This window comes from Podarcis bocagei (assembly GCF_964188305.1).
Source record: "Podarcis bocagei genome assembly, chromosome: 1".
NCBI lineage: Eukaryota > Metazoa > Chordata > Lepidosauria > Squamata > Lacertidae > Podarcis > Podarcis bocagei.
In genome coordinates this window covers 56,315,544-56,334,712 of record NC_138125.1, presented here as the reverse complement: position 1 = coordinate 56,334,712, position 19,169 = coordinate 56,315,544, and the positions used below count along the sequence as shown (strand labels likewise).

Genomic DNA, 19,169 nt, shown 5'->3' with positions numbered 1-19,169 from the left:
GGATTCCCAGGAGAATAAGGAAGAACAGGATACCGTGGATCCATGGCTTCACTAGACATGCCCCATTCCTGGATCCACTACCAGCGGAGCATCTGTAGGCCAGTATTAAAACTGGCTTGCCATTTGTTTCTTGAACTTATATACTGCTTTATATTCCAACAAATCTCTAAATAGTATAACTCCTCCAAACAACAAAAATCAGTATTATATAAATATATATAATTTCCATGTTCTCTGCAACCAATACTAGTAATTAACAACAATCCACATTTTAAGTAACACAATTAAGCAATAAATATCTCTAAACAGTAGACATAAGTAAAAATGAAAATGAAAAAAGAGTGAATAAAATATAAAATAAAGAATACATCAAGGTATAGCTTCAGAGCGCAACGTACAGTAATTACAATATATGTCTTGAGAATCTCAAAAATGTCACATGCACAAACAGCATGTAAGAGCACAAATCAGGAATTCAGGAAGCAAGCTGTCAAGACTCAATGACCACACCCTTCACACACACTCTACATCACTCCACTCCACAGTTATCACTTTTTTTAAAAAAAGGAAACACTTAAAAATGCAACAACTGACACTCATGTACAATTCCAACAGCAGAGGAAAAGTCAAATGCACATGCACACAAATTCATTTCCACCCTGTCTCTGTCTCACCTAAGTTTTGTTTGAATTTGGAGGCCTTCAGGAGTCAGGACTACTTTCACACGTATTATCTTCTAACAGAGGACTTGATTTCCATGTTGTAGTGGGGTGCATTATAGTGTTTTAAAAGGAACTCACGGCCTTCTTTGATTTTTGCCTGAACTGTAAGTATTTACCTGGGGGGTTGTGTTCTGAGGCATCGCACAAGTCAGCCCACCCCATTCCGCCCCCTTCCAGTTCTGGAAATGGTGTGTGTGTCAGCAGTCGCACACAAATCGGAAGTTCCCTGTTTATGTACATGTTAGCAAGCTGGTGACTGTTGGCATTTGCCAATAATAAAAAAAGCTACGTGAGGCCCAATAGGAAATACAGGAAATCTCTGTGTCAAAAAGAAGAGTAATGACACACCAGTAACATTGTAAATAGTCTGTGTCTGGAACAGATAGACCTTTGAACATGTATTGAAGGCACTCATTTGGTTGTAACATTTACTGAAAATGTCAAAATGTTATAATATTTTCAGTGGACTTTACAAACTTTTATGTTTAATGGTGATTGTAACCATTCACCAATGTAAATCATATAGCTCCTCTTATTTATTTATATGCAATGATAGATTTAACAGAGGTGCAGCTTGGTCCAGAAAAAGAAGAGATCTGTGACAACAAAGAGGCAAGTTTGAGAATATATACAGATACTTTCCATCACCTTTGAATAATCATTAGTAGTCGTTCCCTATTTGAAATTAGACACAGTTGAGCTCAAGCATTTTTATCTTAAGAATGTTACTGAGAAATTCCAAAAGAACTTCTCTTTTCACATTTCTCAGTAGTGTACAAAGATAATGCTTACATTTACAGCACCTCCATCGAACTACTTCCTGGATAGGTTGTGAGAAGCTGGTTTCAGGCACTAGGCCTGTGGACAGACCAACTCTACATTCCAAAGATGTCTGCAAACATGACGTGAAGGCTAGCAACATTAACCCCGCTGTATGGGAATCTCTTGCAGATGAGCCAGTGTCTGGAGACAGGTTGTGTATCCACAGCAGTAACCAGAAAATGAATGACTGCTGGGAAGAACGCAGAGAGAAGAAATGGCATGGTTCTTCTGCAGCAGCAAAACTGGATGCCTTCATCTGCTCCACCTGTGATAAAACATGTCTCTCCTGTATTGGTGTCTACAGCCACAGCCGACACTAACTGTCCAACAGGTTTGAATTTGCTCCCAATGAGCCACAATGGATATGTGCTTGTTGCTCCTTCACACACTATTCTTCCTTCAGAACTGCCAGGGAACTTGAGAAGCCACCCTCAACTGATTGTCCTTGGGGTGATTCTGTTAGGGTTTGAGTTGAGTTGAGTTTTGAACACCGCAGAAGAGAAATTGCAACAGGTATTGTTCCTCTACAGCGCTTGCTGATGAGACCAAATAAAAGTCAAAGCATCAAGGAAAACCATTCACATCTGACTCTTTGATGCCCGTCATGAGAATAACCTCTAGGTGTTATCCTGTCAGCCTGGAACTAAATGTAAGGCGAATGCAGACAACCCCATTTGCTATTTGATATTTGCCCTATGTACCCTTACTCCCATTCACCAACCTGTCATTCTATGCAGCACATAGCATGGGCACTCAGCTCCTCCCTGTCTCTTACTGAAGAAGGAAAATGTTTTTGACTTGATGTCAGTGCCTACAAAATGCAGGCAGAGAGTGATGAGATCAGCTTGAAAGCTTTCTGTTATACAAACAAGGAGAGAAGGCATTTCTCCCTCTTGCCATCAAATTCACACCCAGTGAGATGGAAGGTGACCTCCATAAAAAGGGGGCTATTTTTTTGAATGACAGAAAGAGAAGCCAAAATTGAAAGGGCTTGAAATGACTTTTCCCCCTTAGTCTGCATTGTGCTTTAAAGTACCTGAAAGGATGCGTAAAACTATGCAACTATCCCTGTCTTGCAGAGGCAGCCCTGACATTATGGAAAGAGAGGGGGCAGCCTCAGGCAGCAGATTGGGGTTATAATAAAAGGGCATCAAACTATTACTTAATTTGTTGTTATTGGGTTGGTTGTTTGCTTGTTTTTACTCCCAGTAGTGAGTGCTTGTGGAATTCTTTACCTCGGTTGTCAAAGTAGCTTAACTGACTGCGCACTAAGTTGCTGCACTAACAGAAGCCAGAACAAGATGCTGCTTTTGGTAATTTAACAACAACAACAGCAAAAAATACCCCCATGCAAGCATTCATGGCACTCTGTGCTTAGGAAAGCATGGTGCACAGATGCAGGAGGATGAGAGAAAGAGTGAGGCCAGATGTAAAAGAGGAAAGGGACCCTGAAACTTTAATGCCTGTGTAGAACAGAGACTTCTGGAAGATATAGCTTGCCCTTCCATATGTGTCAGGAGGACTTTGAGTGTCACATGGCAGGACAGAGTTTCAAACAAGGATGTGCTCTCCCAAGTCCACATTCCCAGTATGTTCACACTCCTGTCTTAGAAACATCTATGCTGGCTTGGTCATGTCCACAGAATGGAAGATGGCAAGGTCCCCAAGGACGTGCTCTACGGGGAGCTGGCTTCAGGCACCAGGCCCCTTGGCAAACCAACTCTGCATTACAAAGATGTGATGCAATGCAAATGTGACATGAAGGTTGGAAACTTCAACCCTGTTGTGTGGGAATCCCTTGCAGATGACTGCAGTGCCTGGAGACAGTTAGGTCATGTACCCATAGCAGTGGCCAGAGGAGGAATGACTGCCGGGAGGAGTGCAGAGAGAAGAAATGCCATGGTGCATCTGCAGCAGCATGCCTTCATCTGCCCCAGCTGCAACAAGGCATGTCTCTCCCACATCAGTCTCTACAGCAGAGCCTTCCAAACTTTTCATGTTGGTGATACATTTTTTAGACATGCATCATTTCACGAAACAGTAATTCAGTTTTATTAGCAAACTGGAGGTTAAACTAACCTCTTTCCAGCCCCGGGAGGAGCACAAAGAGTGTTCACGCGACACACCTACACACTGCAGCCGACACACCAACGTGTTGTGACGCACAGTTTGGAAAGCTCTGCTCTACAGCCACAGCAGGCTCTGTAACCTTCCAAGAGTTTGACCTCACCCCCTAAGGCGCACTCCTCCATTGACTCCTGAGACAGATAGATGCCATCAATAGTGTGCCCTCTTCTACATAACTAGGGGCAGGAGTCCTGTCCTTTTTTTGTATCTGGCCATCTAAGAGATGGGGGTAGAATATATAGAACAAATCCTATGTAGGTCTACTTAGAAGTCCCATTGTGTTCAATGGATTGGAAAGCCTGTACTCAGTTTCTTGATCCACCTACTGTTATCTGTGGCTGTACCTACCTCTGGTTCTGCACACTATTAGCTGCCCTGCCCTGCACCCTACCAGCCCCCACTGACTCTAGCACAGTATTTCAATTGTCCATTCCATGTTCAACTCTATAATATCCAGCACTGTACAGCCCAGATGTAGCTGTTCCATGTTGTTGTTGTTGTTGTTTAGTCGTTTAGTCATGTCTGACTCTTCGTGACCCCATGGACCAGAGCACGCCAGGCATTCCTGTCTTCCACTGCCTTCCGTAGTTTGGTCAAACTCATGTTTGTAGCTTTAAGAACACTGTCCAACCATCTCGTCCTCTGTCATCCCCTTTTCCTTGTGCCCTCCATCTTTCCCAGCATCAGGGTCTTTTCCAGGGAGTCTTCTCTTCTCATGAGGTGGCCAAAGTATTGGCACCTCAGCTTCAGGATCTGTCCTTCCAGTGAGCACTCAGGGTTGATTTCCTCCAGAATGGATAGGTTTGATCTTCTTGCAGTCCATGGGACTCTCAAAAGTCTCCTCCAGCACCATAATTCAAAATCATCAATTCTTCGGCAATCAGCCTTCTGTATGGTCTGTCCCATAGATATGTATAAATGAATTACAATACACCCTTTTTTTTTCCAAATCACCTTCCTAAGATTCCCCATCATGAAATTTGCCTTTTTTGAACATCATTGTCATTGCACAATCCCAAGAGTTTATCCAGGCTCCATCAGTGTTTACTTAAAGTCCAGATATTTGCTCCATTTACTATTTTTTTTTTGCTTATCTACACAGTTTTTGTGAAGAATACACATCCTTTCTTTGCCTTCAGTGAACAGTTGTGCCTCTCACTTTAAGTACCTCAAGGAAGAAGACTGGCCATCAAACAAAACATGAGCTATATGGCTAGATTTGCTTTCAACAAGCTAAGACCATTGCAGACTGTACTGTGCTGTGCTGTGCTGTCCTGTCCCACATAAGAAGTATTTGTTGAGTATGCAGTAATTTTTCACTAATGTATATATCAGCTGTGCAGAATTTATCTGCTGGAATAATTTGCTCTGAAATTCGAAAACACCCCACTCTCCAGTCTGATACACAAAGTCATTTTCAACTCTAGAGTGGAAGTTTCCCAAGGACTGAGCATTTGTCAGGGTTTTTAGTTTATCAGTGCTTTCCAGAAACAAGTGTAATAAATCCAAAGTTGGATTAAGAATACAAAACCCTTCAAATAAGAACTCTTATTTGCAATATTACTGCTCAACTTCCCCTGGGTTATGTAATTTAGAGACTCATCATAATGGGTTCCATGCAGTGACAACACATGTTCAGAGATTGCTTGTTATCAGCTATTGGGCAATTTCACACAGTCAGAGTGTGATCAAAATAACTGCCAGAGAGATGTATAACCATCTCCTAATGGTGTCATCTTATCTGTTTAAAATGTCATCTCACAATGTCAGAGAAATCATACAAGCACTTAAAATTTCCCCATAATACTCTGTATAAAATTCAAAGTTATTATCTTTGGATAAAAGTAAAGATATTTCTCAAATCCAACAAAACTTCACAAAGGTCACTTTATAATTTTCTCCTACATATTTTAGAACATTGGTAAAAGGTAAAGGTAAAGGACCCCTGGAAAGTTAAAGGTAAAGAGACCCCTGACCGTTAGGTCCAGTCACAGATGACTCTGGGGTTGCGGAGCTCATCTCACTTTATTGGCGTACAGCTTCCGGGTCATGTGGCCAGCATGACTAAGCCACTTCTGATGAACCAGAGCAGTGCACAGACTTTTAAACTGCTAGGTTGGCAGGAGCAGGGACCAAGCAACAGGAGCTCACCCCATCGTGGGGATTCAAACCGCTGACCTTCTGATCAGCAAGCCCCAGGCTCTGTGGTTTAACCCACAGCGCCACCCGCGTCCCCCTGGAAAGTTAAGTCCAGTCAAAGGTGACTAAGGGGTGTGGCACTCATCTCACTTTCAGGCCGAGGGAGCTGGCGTTTGTCCACAGGGTCATGTGGCAAGCATGACTAAACCACTTCTGGCACAATGGAACACCGTGGCAGAAACCAGATTGCACAGAAATACCTTTTACCTTCCTGCCACAGCAGTACCTATTTATCTACTTGCAGGAGCTGGGACAGATCCCAGGTGGCACTGTGGTCTAAACCACAGAGTCCCTTTAGAACTGATGAAAGCTCTCGTTATAGCTGTCTTCCACTTTTGCTACCTGATCAGTATTTGAGGAACAAGTCTATCAAGTGGTTCACATAAACAAATGGCTGATTCCCCCCCCCCCCGAAGATTATTCTTGATTATCGAGAAGTTTCACAGAGTAATTGTATGAAGGCACATCAGTTTAAAACCCAAAATTCTGGTGGCTTTGTGGGGGGAGGCCTCTACTAGTTGAAGAGCTGTCATGTTCCTCACAATGGGCATAAGATGCTGTTATATCATGACACACCATCATCCCAAGAAGGACATTGTATGGGGAAGAAATGGTGATGGCAAAATATGTCACAAAACAGACAAAAGAGCTCATATTACTACCTAGTCAGGTCTTGCCTGCAAAGCCTACATAGAACACCACCACCACTGCTATTTTCTATAAAAAGAGGTGCTGGAACTCACCATGAACACTTCCCTTGGCAATGGTGCCCACCTGAGAGGTACCAGAACTGAGTTCTGGCAAGTTCCAGCTGAAAAAAAGGCCTGACTACCACTATTGAAATGGACAAGAAATTGGGGAGGGGGGATATTGTGCTGATTAAATTAAAGTGCTGGTTAAATTAAAGAAAGAAAATATAAAGGCAAATATATGTTTGCGTTGGTAGAAAGTTCTTCATTTCCAGGAGATGAGTGAAGTCTGGATCTTCTCATAATGATCCCACAACTAGTGAATGTTTAAATTGACACGGGGAATAAGCCAATGCATTTTTTTAATTTTTTTAAAAAAGAAGTCTTGTAGATGTTCGAAGTCAGAACCACTTTTAATATTCTAGTTGCAGGCTTTTGGAAAATGTTATCTGAAGTGAATTTTTAAAGACGAGGCTTCTCAGTTGAAATTCAGGATCTCTTATGCACAAGCTGTACTGGATCTAATGACTGTGTCTCATTCAAATGTGATACAAATATATATAATTGAAAAGAAGGAGACCTAGAAGCTAGATTGGATTATGATACAGACCACAAAATTATTTTTCAGGGCCTAGGTAGTTAACAGACCATTCCTTTGTGTGGGGGGGCGGGGGTGCAATGCTACACAGGTATCACAAGTAGTTCATACATCTTTTTTAAAACACACACACACACAAACACACAAAAAGATGTAATATTTTCCTTAAATGGAGAAGTTGTAATGATAGAATGTACAGTACTGAAGTTGTCCTTGCCTGTGTGTACATGGCGGAAAGCAGTTCTGGGAACCATCAGTCAAGATGAAGCCTAAAACAGCAGCTATTTTGACAGTTAATTGTAGTAAGACTTTCAGTAATAAGTAATAATGCCCCCCCCCCCGGTTTCTTGAATCATCTCCCTACGTTTGCCACAGCAAATATTACCTTGGGATGAGCCAGAAAATCTCAATGTGTATCCATAGGTTAAAAAAAAAAGCAGGCCCTCTCCTTGGCAGATTCTACCTGGCAGTCATGAGCATATAAATCTGTTCCAGAATTTATTTTGCCCAATTGCTTCCCAGCCCAGATTCTGATGCGCTAAGGTTGATGAGATTTGTAGCTACACATAACAAGTTCTTCAAGGTCAGTTGGAGGAGTAAAATCTGATTTTTCAAAGTTGGTAGATATATTTATTATCTACCCCACAAAAGACAGAACAAGACAACAGTTGCAGGAATGCACACTTGTGGGGTCTCTGTTCAGTTAAGGCATTCAAGCCACGTGCATAGTCAAATCCATGTTTAGACCGCCATTCTCCAAATGAATGAAATAATGCATCTGATCCATTTAGGAGCTCTTAGACTAATGTTACAGGCATTCCCCTCATGCAACATTTTTTTTTAAAAAAAACCAGCAAGCATATCAGCTAATGTAAATGGAGGAGAGAGAATTTATTCAAATTCATCTTTTGAATCAGCCCATCTACACTGTTTTGTAAGTTCCTCCAACTCTCTGGAACATATTTTGGGGAGAGGAGGGAGCTATCGTAAGACAGGGCAATAAGAGAAAATCTCCTCCCCTCCTCTTACAATAGTCATGCGTCTGAGGGGTTCATTTCACCTGTAATCGAATTTGAGCAAAGTGCTGTACAGTGGAGGAGAAATTGTGGGAAGCTTTACTTTATAGACTACACTTTTATCCTGTGTGAGCCACATAAATTGTATAAGGATAATAAGAATGCCTCCCTCAAACAAAAATATCTTTTCAGCCTTTCCTATAATTTCCTCCTTTTTCTTGCCCACAATGAATAGATGTTCTCAGGTTGAAATAAATATATACATATACTCTCACTTTGTACTACTAGGTCCTACCAAATCCTTGATTATTTCTTGGCATTAACTATGATTGGTGACCTTTATTTTCCAGGTACAGTTATTATTATTGTTTTGCACCATGCATTATCCTACGGGATATCACTGGCCCATATGTCTGACTTGCTCACAAGGCTGCATCATGCTGGTTACACAATTTTCTGTAATCTGTGGTCTTTAGAAAGAATAATAATAATAATAATAATAATAAACACATTCTGGACCTTTTTGTTCCTTCTTTTTCACAAGGTATTCTTTAAATGTTTTTTTCTTTTTTAGATCATCACATAAATTAGAGCACAAAATGTTCAACTCACATAGGTTTGTCAGATGTATCTTATTGTTTAAGTCTTCTGTCAACAAATTATTTTACTTCAAATTGTCATGTCCCATTAGAGCAACAATAGTCACTGTAGGCTCAACAAGGCTCATCATATATTGTTAATTACGAGAGTTATTCAAGCATTTGTGATCCATTGTGTCAGCAAAGTTTGAAGCAACTACAAGCAGGTAAGAACGTATCATTATAAAATCCTGATAACATTAAAACATGAAAATCCAGATACCATTAAAAACATGAAAATAAAATAATCAGTATTACTAAAAAGGAAAAAGTAATCAATACAACAAATAAAAGAATTGCAATAAAAATCAATCAAAAGGTCAGCAATACAATGGGAGGACAACAAAAAGCCTGGAATATTCCCACATTGTACGCCTTATCCAAGAAGGCAACCAACGTCCCAATGGTAAAAGGTAAACCTATTTCTGCAACATCCCCTGACTTTCCCACTGATATCACTTCTGGCTGGTCCAAATGACAGGTAAGAATGACCTGATTCTGTACAACCACCACTCCCAGATAGTGTCTCAGAAGAGAACAATATGCTAGCTAGGAACTGATTAGATAATGAATTGCCGAACAGTGTGTAATAAGCATACTGATAAACCCTAATTTCAAATTTACAGTCAAATTCTTTTGGTGGCTTCGTGTAGACCATGAAAAAAATATGTGCCAAAACAAAACCATACATAACTGCACATAAGCTTCCAAGCTAGCGAAGAAGCATTTCCGAGGAGGGCTACCCTTTGGATGTCTTCTCCAAGAAAAGAAAAGAAATCAGTAGGCTTCCTACTTGGTGCCAACAAGCCTTCCAACTTCTCAGTTCAATACGGATTTGTACTGCACAGCATAAAGTGCCAGTGAGGAGTCCTGAATAATCAGCAGGGGTGAATGGCTGCTTTGAATTCTTCCCCACTCCCAGTAATCCACTAGGGCCACTGAAGCTGTTTCTGTCATATTAATGGATAGTTGTCACTTGCTGGTGAACACTAGAGAGTTGGCTTTTCATCATATTTAGGGAGTAGATTCTTAAGGTCCTAGTTTTCTATCATGATCACCTGTATCAACCCAAATTTATTTTGGGATTTGTCCAACAGCAGGTGGAAGAAGCCAATGCACTGAAAGCCTTTTGGGTTTCTTCTTCCAGAGCTTGAGAACTTGGGGAAAAGATTTGTTGTATCTTTGCGGGGGGGATGAGCTACAGTGGTACCTCGGGTTAAGAACTTAATTCATTCTGGAGGTCCATTCTTACCCTGAAACTGTTCTTAACCTGAGGTACCACTTTAGCTAATGGGGCCTCCTGCTGCCGCCGTGCTGCTGGCACACGATTTCTGTTCTCATCCTGAAGTAAAGTTCTTAACCTGAGGTACTATTTCTGGGTTAGCAGAGTCTGTAACCTGAAGCGTCTGTAACCTGAAGTGTCTGTAACCCGAGGTACCACTGTACATTCTTCTTTAATGCAACATGCTAGAACGGAAATCTACTCTGCTGAGATAATGACAATGTAATTTAGCAGGCTTATTTTAGATTTATATAGTCTTCCAGCCTCAACTATCCTGACATGGTTTTGAACTTTGATCAAAGTTTTAAAACAGTATTAGGATGTTCCTGTAGTCCTTTAGAAGAGCATCTTACATTTTCCCGAGGGTTTGAAATACACATCCTATGCATGTGACTGTTCACCATGCCTACTGGATCTGTTCCAAAACTTCAGGATGACAGCAGCTTGGGGAAGGCTGCTTTAGGATGTGTAAATGGGTTGCATCTGGACACACCAGTTTGAATTCACATATGGAAGAATGACTTTGAAAGTTATCATGGCACTGAATGGAATGCAGCAAGTTCTCTTCCAAGCTAAATACAAAATAACTTCATTTGATTGCAGCATCAAGCTGCCAGAGCCAACTTTAGAGCTCACAAATGGGGGAAATAATCAACTTCCCAAAACACTATGTTCTGTGATAATGTCACAATTTGCACCCACATTCACAACATGGAACACTGTCAACAAAGTCAGACACATCCATAAGACTCATGCAGAAGAGACTGCCCTACTGCTATTTCAACTTCACTGAAGTGTCCAACATCATTAATTTTAAGGTCAGCTTAGCATCAATTCCCAAAAAAATAAATCACCATCAGCAGTAATTTTGTTTACAAGGTTGTTTTCCTCCTCTTTGTAACAGACTACTAAAAACAAACGACATGGATGAAATAGAAATGGCACTCACAGTGCAGCTATGCACACATTCTTGGAAGAGAGAAATGTCACGGAACTTGAAATGAAAAAATAAATAAATAACTGATTACCTGTGCAGGATTCTTCATTGGAAAACATCCCAAATTTCCAAAATGGAGTCCATTTGCTGGTTTGTTTGTTTTCTCTTACTCTGTATGTCTCCTCATCAACAGATTGAATAGGGCAATTTGCTTTTGTTCTTCCCTCTGACCCTTCCCCACTGTTTTTCTTTTCACTTGGACCTGGGTAGGAAAATATTGACATTGAAATAATTACTTCATTCTATATAAACAGTCTTTAAAAATACTAAAACGTTTCAAATGCTTCACATTTGCTCCACAAAAATAGCCGCAAAATAATAATAGATTGGTACAGTTGCCAAAAACATAAACTCTTCTTAAATTTAAGAAGAGGTGGTGATGGAGTTTTCTGGGGGAACTGGAATTTTTGTTCAATGATGAAAAGCAATATCAAAAACAGAATATTCAGCAGCAATCGGTGAAGCAGTTTGTTAGGCACAACCTGCCAGTAACTAGTCATGAGTGCAACTGAGTGGGAGCAAAAAATTATTTCTCACAGTTATCTATGAGTGCAAAGCAGTGCCTGTGGATGCAGGCAATACCTCAGAAACCACCAGGTAACTCAAAAGTGTATCCCCCTTCATAAAATTTATGCACTGCTTGATTGTAAAAAACCTCAAAGCGGTTTTGCATATATAAAAAATTAAAATTAAGAAAACAATACAACCCTACTTTAAAGCAACAAGAACTTTAAAGCACCAAGATAATACAGTGGTACCTCAGGTTAAATACTGAATTCATGCTGGAGGTCCGTTCTTAACCCGAAACTGTTCTTAACCTGAGGCACCACTTTAGCTAATGGGGCCTCCTGCTGCCGCTGTGCCGCTGGAGCACAATTTCTGTTCTCATCCTGAAGCAAAGTTCTTAACCCGAGATACTATTTCTGGGTTAGCATAGTCTGTAACCTGAAGCGTATGTAACCTGAAGTGTATGTAACCCGAGGTACCACTGTAATAATAATAATAACAATTTATTATTTATACCCCATCTGACTGGACTTCCCCAGCCACTTTGGGTAGCTGCCAGTAGAATGTGTGCATTTCCAGAGACAATATCTAACCACCTTGCATAATTAGACCAGCTCTACAATTTTATGCTTATAAAGGTACACCTACTATAAAACCGCAGGCAAATCAGTCTAGGGTTGTTGTTTTTACTATGTACCTTTAAAACTGAATTTTGGGGAGCAAATTTGCTGCGCTGGGAAAATAACCTGGAAAAAACCTCAGAAGGATAGAAGCAGTGGCTAAGAAGTTATGGTGAATGAGGGAGATGCTTCAGGCTTGTATTCTGCTTAATTGGCACCAAAGGTCACAGAAACTAAGTGTAAAAATGTTTTGATGGATATGTGGCACAGAGGCAAATGGATTTGAATGTTCAGCATTTTCCAAGCAAGCAGCACTAGCAGAACTAGTGGTGAATATACAACCAACAATAACCAAGTGATAACATTACATCAACACCCCTGCCACCATAGTACTGTGATTGGAGAGCCCTGCTAAAACCCTTCCTTCTCACTGGAAGCTAGATCTGTCAGTCAGTCACACAAGAGCTTTTGCTCTCCCTCATCTCTCCAAGTTGGTGTTTTTCTTATATGACAAGTTTGGGGAGAAATATTCTGCACATTTTTCATTTTAAACAATCTGAATTTCTGAAGTGCTGCGAGCCACTTTGGAGCTTCCATTTCAGTTCAGGGTTATTGTGAAGAGATACCACTTAAACTCAGACAAGTCCTGAATCTGCCAGAAGAGGCCTTGCTTTAGTTCTTGAGGCATGATTTATTCTTTCAAAACCTTTGCACACCCTGTAGTACACTCACAGCCCAAGACTTTGAACAGAGCCTGGTGTACATAAAACTATGCAAAAAGGACTCTGTTTACAGCAGGCATAGGCAAACTTGGCCCTCCAGATGTTTTTGGACTACAACTCCCATCATCCCTAGCTAACAGGACCCATGGTCAGAGATGATGGGAATTGTAGTCTCAAAACATCTGGAGGGCCGAGTTTGCCTATGCCTGGTTTACAGCTTGCTTTCTGCAAGGATCCTGGCCATATGGAAGTGCATTTACATATGAAGGGATCTGTTCAGACCTTCCAATGAATGCACAGAAGGTTGGATCATGAATAGCATATATGATACCACCCTCGTATATTTTTGCAACCTATCTTATATTGAAGGTATGGGCAGGCATATCTCCTTCAAATTTATGTAATCTAGCTGTATGCACCTTTTTCTTTTTCAGTCACAAACCATCAATGCTTGTCTGAGTAGACAGTCTATCTGATGAACGTAGCAGTTTCATAAATTGATTTTATCACGTTAAACCTATGGTAAATCTGAGCTACCATCCTTCTCAAACTGTGGACAGAAAAAAGAATCACCAAAGCCAATTTCTTTCTGTAGGGATTAATTTAAAAGACAACTGCACTGATAATTAAAAATTCCAAAACTTTCAGTAATTTCAAATATATTTCAAATCCTTTTTTCTTCTTTTTTAAAAAGTAAATACATGGAATGGTATTAGAAAATAATCCTCAAGCATATATTATGTTTAATGGAAGCTATGGAAGCCACTATGTCAGAAGAGTTCAGGACAGTATTTTCAATCTCTCAATATTGTTTTATTAAATCTCAAATGAATTTCATATCTTTTATTACTTGTACCAGCCATCACTATATTTCATTTTCTGCAAGGAGGTTACATATTGTCTCTGGAAATGCACACAACGGAGGACAAGAAATGATCCATTCCCAGGCAAGATCAGATATTTCTATTCTTCAGAAAGCTATTAAAAACTACTACCCAGATGATATTTGTCCTTGTCTTTCATTTTCAAGATGACAATATGATAGGACAGGGTGGTATGCTATTTGGATCAAAACACAGTGCTCCCAAATCTTTTTTTCTGACCAATAGGGAACCAGAATAAGTGGCTAAGAGTAAAAATGACCATATTTTGGACTCCCCACTTAATAGCAGGGACGAAATGTTTATGTTTATAGGGAAGACTGTAGTCCATCAGTGGATCATTTCAGGTACTTATCTAGACTGAAGATATATTAGCAAGTCCTCATGGAAGTGCATACACGTGAACAAATTCTATCCTTGTAAGGCTACCAGGGACATTCTACGGAAAAAAAGATGGTGGGCCACATACGTATATAGGAGCGGCCATCTTTCTTCCCATATGAAGGGTCTGCATATTATCAGATCCATGCATGAGGGGCAAAATTGGAAGGTTTGCTCCAAAATATAGAGAAAACTGGATTCTTCCCCAACCCTACATGCAACATCACTTCCATGAAAGTGATAGTTTAACAGATGAACATTTGGACAATGAAATGTGGCAGATTATGCAGGTTTTGTTTGCTTTGATTAAACACATATTCAGTCTCGAAAGGAAAGGAAAAATATTTTTTAGCAGGTTAAAGTATTTTGATTCATATGTAGATGGGGAGAGAAAAAAATCCCTCACTGAATACAGATGTTTGATAGTCAGATCCCCCCGCCGCAACTTTCTGTGAGCACTGATCCTGGTTATGATGTTCCCAGCTTTCTGGTATAGCAACCTTTTAAAGGAGGTGGGATCCATCTGCATCACATACATGTTTCTTCATTTGAAAAACAACAGAACAAAACCTCATCCTCCATTATGTTTCAATCAGGTGTGCTTGCCCCCACCCAATCATTTCAGCTTGTTTTGTGGCCCTCACATTTTAGATTCTGATTGGGCTGCATTTCTTGTCAGGTTGACGAAAGGATGTCATCCATCACCAGCTTCTATTTTCTGCTTTATAAATTTTGATGCCTCAAAATGAATTTTGCCAAGACTCGTCTTTTTGCCTGCTCTAACAACTGCGATTATTACCATGTTTCAGAAAACAAAACTGCACATTCTTTCCTCTCAAATGCTGAGCACAACAACTTCAAACTGCTGATTGGGATAACCTCAGGTAACTATTGGTAATCTAATTTCAAATATCCTTTTTCTAATAGAATGAAGGCTAAACTGAATGTGACCCAGTACATTGCTGGGAGACCAGGAATATATAAGAAATCTAGACATTTCTGCCTAACCCTTTCAAAGTCTCCACCTGGGACTCTCAGATTCTGTGAATAAAATAAAATACTCCTTTTAATTTAATAACGTATTTTTATTTTTACATACACCTCCTATTCTTTGTGTTCCATAATGACTTGAAGCAACAAAGGAAGAAGCACTATTATGGCAATGATTTTACTACATTACACAAAAACTAAATAGCCCTACCCCTATTTCTTAATGTCAGAAATATATGGCCACAACAGTCTACAATGCCACAGGCAGTCATAAGAGTCTAAGCTCTGCAAAATACATATTTTTGAAAAGAAAAGAAACTCCCCCCCAACCTCTTTTAAATTTATAATACATAATAGATATCAAGTCCCAATAGTTATTGCCTGGATTCATATGCATATTTTTCTATTGCCTAGAAAATGTCTAGAAATATGTACATATTAAATATCTGTGTACCACTCATTGCTCAGTTCTTCTTCTGTGTAGTTTATGCCATTGCTATGGATATTACTTATACAAGTGCTACTGTTTTTTACATATGCTTTATTTTATTGTACCAAGAGGAAATATGAAAGTGTTTTTGGGCTTTGTGTTTTTGCTTTATTACTACAATTTAACAGCAGTGTTGTAGAACACGTTGTTTTTAAATATATATACATGAAGGAGCATATCCTACAAAACCAATTGTCACGTACAACAAACTTATCTACACCTGAACAGACTTATTTCCTTAGGTGTTTCTCTGTACTCCTTTCCAGATGTTCATTTGACCACAGAAATCTATTGCAGAATAGGAAGCTGCCTTATATCAGGTTAGACTTTCAGTCCATCAAATTCAGTATTGCCTACACTGATTGGCAGCAGCTCTCCAGAGTTTCAGGCAGGAATCATTCACAGCCCTACTTGTAGAGGACTAGGACTGAACATGGGGCCTTCTGCATGCAAAGCAGATGCTCTACCACTGAATTATGGTGACTCCCCAATTATTCCTTCCACCCACCATTCTAGGAGGCTTGTGCACTCCTTCTGATGCTCAAACAGGACCACCTTTCTCCATTTGGCCTGCTGATAGAGTAATGGATAGGAACAGGCAGGAGGATGGAGGTGTTTTAAACACTCAGGGAGCTGCCACTGCTCACCACACTGCTTGCTCCCTTGCTCGTTCTGTTGGCTTCATCTTCTGCTGTGGCTGCCATGTCAGATTTCATCACAACTGCACAGCTTGAATGGACAGAATTGCCTGAAGTGCTGCTGAGGACAGGGGTGGGACCTGTCTTTTAATGAGGGGAGATGGAAGTGTGACCCAAGTGGAGGACACTTGCACCCACCTAGAGGCAAGTTCAAGACAAAGGGGAACTCCCTCAGGCACCTGCAGATCCACAGAAATATGGAGTTAGCTCTACAGATGATTCCCAGGAGTATAAAGAACAAGCAACTGAAATTGTATAAAATAGATTTGGACAAGAAACATGCAACAGCACCACTATTACTTTTACCATCCTCATAATCCTGCTGTTTAGCTGCAAATAACTCTTGTCAGTAAATGTCTGTTAGATGAACCAAACTTAGTTTGCATATTTTCTGGAACATAAGGCAGCCACCTAGTGCTGCTTCAACCAGATGTTGTTATGATGCCTATATAGCATCCAACAAATGGCTTTTCTACATAAGAAATGAAAATAGATTTGGTTCCAATCCAGCAATTGTGCTTCCATAGAACAGATTTTCCTGCATAGCAGAGGGTGGGAATAGATGACTCTCAGAGTCCCCTCCAACTCTACAATTCTATAATTCTGTGCTTTAGTAGGGATGCGCATTGGATCTGTTTGTACCCCAAATAAAAAGGCAAAATTAGGGTGATTTAGGGCAGACTCAAATTCCTGAACTGGATCTTGCTGTTAGCAAGGTATTTGAGGAAAGGTCAGGAATGCCAACATCTTCTGAGTAGCTCTGTTGCCTCTGTTTTTCCAAGTAATTTAAATGCAGAAACACTTCCCATCTTTTCCAAGAAATGAAACCAAGCTGATGGGGAAACTTGGGATAGAAAAGGGGAAAAGGCGGGGGGGGGGGGAAGCTGGTTGAAAAGTGGGAGGTTATGACAGTCTAATCAAAGTGAATTGTCCCCCGGCCAATGCAATCCAATCACAGTGATTTAGGGGAGGGGTGATGAAGTAAATAAATAGAATTGCTCTCCTCATGGGTTATCACTTTTCTCCAGGTTTTGGCCATGAGGGCAAGGTATATTCCCCCCAATTGTTTGGTTTCATAAGAGGAGATTACAGATCTATGAATAATACTTCATTCTACCTGTCTTCATTCCAGATGAAAACTTCTGGATGGATCTGCCTGGAACTCAGCAGGGTTGGTCAACTCTGCCTGCAAACTTCATCCACTAACACACAAAAAGGAAAACAGATACAGTACTTTTTCTTTTCTTTTTTTAAGATTCTCCATTATAGTCAATGAGGGCAAAACACAGCTTCAGACTTCACACATCAGATTTTGACCTGAATAATATATCATATCAAAATGACAGCGAATGGATCTGAAACATATTGGGCTGCTTCTAAACAACAGAGATACAAGATTAACCTTGTGGTCACTACACATCCCTCCCAGTTTTGGATGACAGGGTACCATCAACCCTGCCATAGTTCAGACCACATGAGATTCCTGCTCCATGTGCCTTGTTAATTTAACTAGCAGTTGACCTGCCTGAATTGGAGTAAGGAACTGAATCCTGCTGGCTGGTTGGATTCTTATCTCACCCCCTGTGGACCAACCTGGACAGGTGACTGACACCGGTCAAAATTAAAAAGTGGCAACTGTAACCATTGGTTGATTAGAGCAACCTTGTGTTAAAGGAAGAGAATTCCACAGAACTGGTTCCACAATACTAAAAGCAAGTGGTCCAGTCACTGTTGTGCACTATTCCAATCCAGATTAAACACATTTTCAAAAGGCTCTCTGAGAAACTCTAGGTGTTCACACACAAAAAAAATCTGTTTGTGTTAATGTTAATAATTCAGAATATAAGCAATTCCCACAACCAAGAACATATACATTGACCACTAATAATGAAACATATGTTGTAGATATTTTCCCACATTTATTATGCTATTTTTGTAATATACAAATGACATGAGAAAACTTAGTATACTTATTTGTATAACATTATTCTTGTTTATAAAACCCAATAAAAACAATAACCAATCCCCCCATCTCCTATAAATGGCTGTGGCTAATACAATAAAAAAGAAATATGTGCAGAGCTTCGGAAACTATGGTCTATCGGAAATCCAACTGATGCCCCTGGAAAATAAGGGATATCCATGTCTGTTGTATTTCTGTTTTTATAGACTTGTTAGAATTATATCCAAAGTCAGGAATGTATTACTGATGTCTCTGCCCCCTCTTTTGTATCTGTTAAACTATTTCAAACCTGTTTTCTGATATGATTTTGTTCTATGTTTGATTTTGCATTTTAATAAATAGAAATCAAAACTAAAAATGTATAAAATGTTATCTGGTAATTGTTTGCATGGCTGTGAAAACAACTGATCTCTCTCTATTCAAGGTTTGTAGAACTCTGTATTTGACAACATTCAGTGAATTCTTTGTCATGATCTTCTGTTTGCCTCTTTGCTAATTCTTCTCAGTGGAGGTGGAAAGAGGTTCCCTTTGCAGCTTTGGATGGTCTAAGTTAGGCACTAGCTTGCTGCTGATAAATCAAAGATTATTCAGTTTCTAAGAAAGTCCAATTTACCAACTGTCTGTTGCTCATAGCATCAAAGATCTTGGGATCTTACAATCACAAGCAAGTTAAAGAAACAAGATTGGATGACTTGAGTAATGAAGTAGAAAAATTACTTTTTTTTTGAAAAATTGTTTCCCATTTATCTTCTATATCAATGTTAACACTCCAAGCCAGAGATATACAGGGTCATTTATCCACTGTAAAATGATCTGTTTTCACTGCT

General features: G+C 39.9%; 1 protein-coding gene across 4 annotated transcripts in view; it reads right to left on the bottom strand.

Annotated features, from left to right (window-relative positions):
- The window catches only part of LRRC4C (leucine rich repeat containing 4C), a 635,825-nt gene that overhangs the window by 314,265 nt on the left and 302,391 nt on the right, over positions 1–19,169 (bottom strand). For all 4 annotated transcript variants that reach the window (XM_081164892.1, XM_081164894.1, XM_081164889.1 and 1 more), the window contains one exon: positions 11,122–11,292. The gene's annotated coding sequence lies outside the window, so the exon portion shown is untranslated. The remainder of the gene's footprint in view (positions 1–11,121; positions 11,293–19,169) is intronic.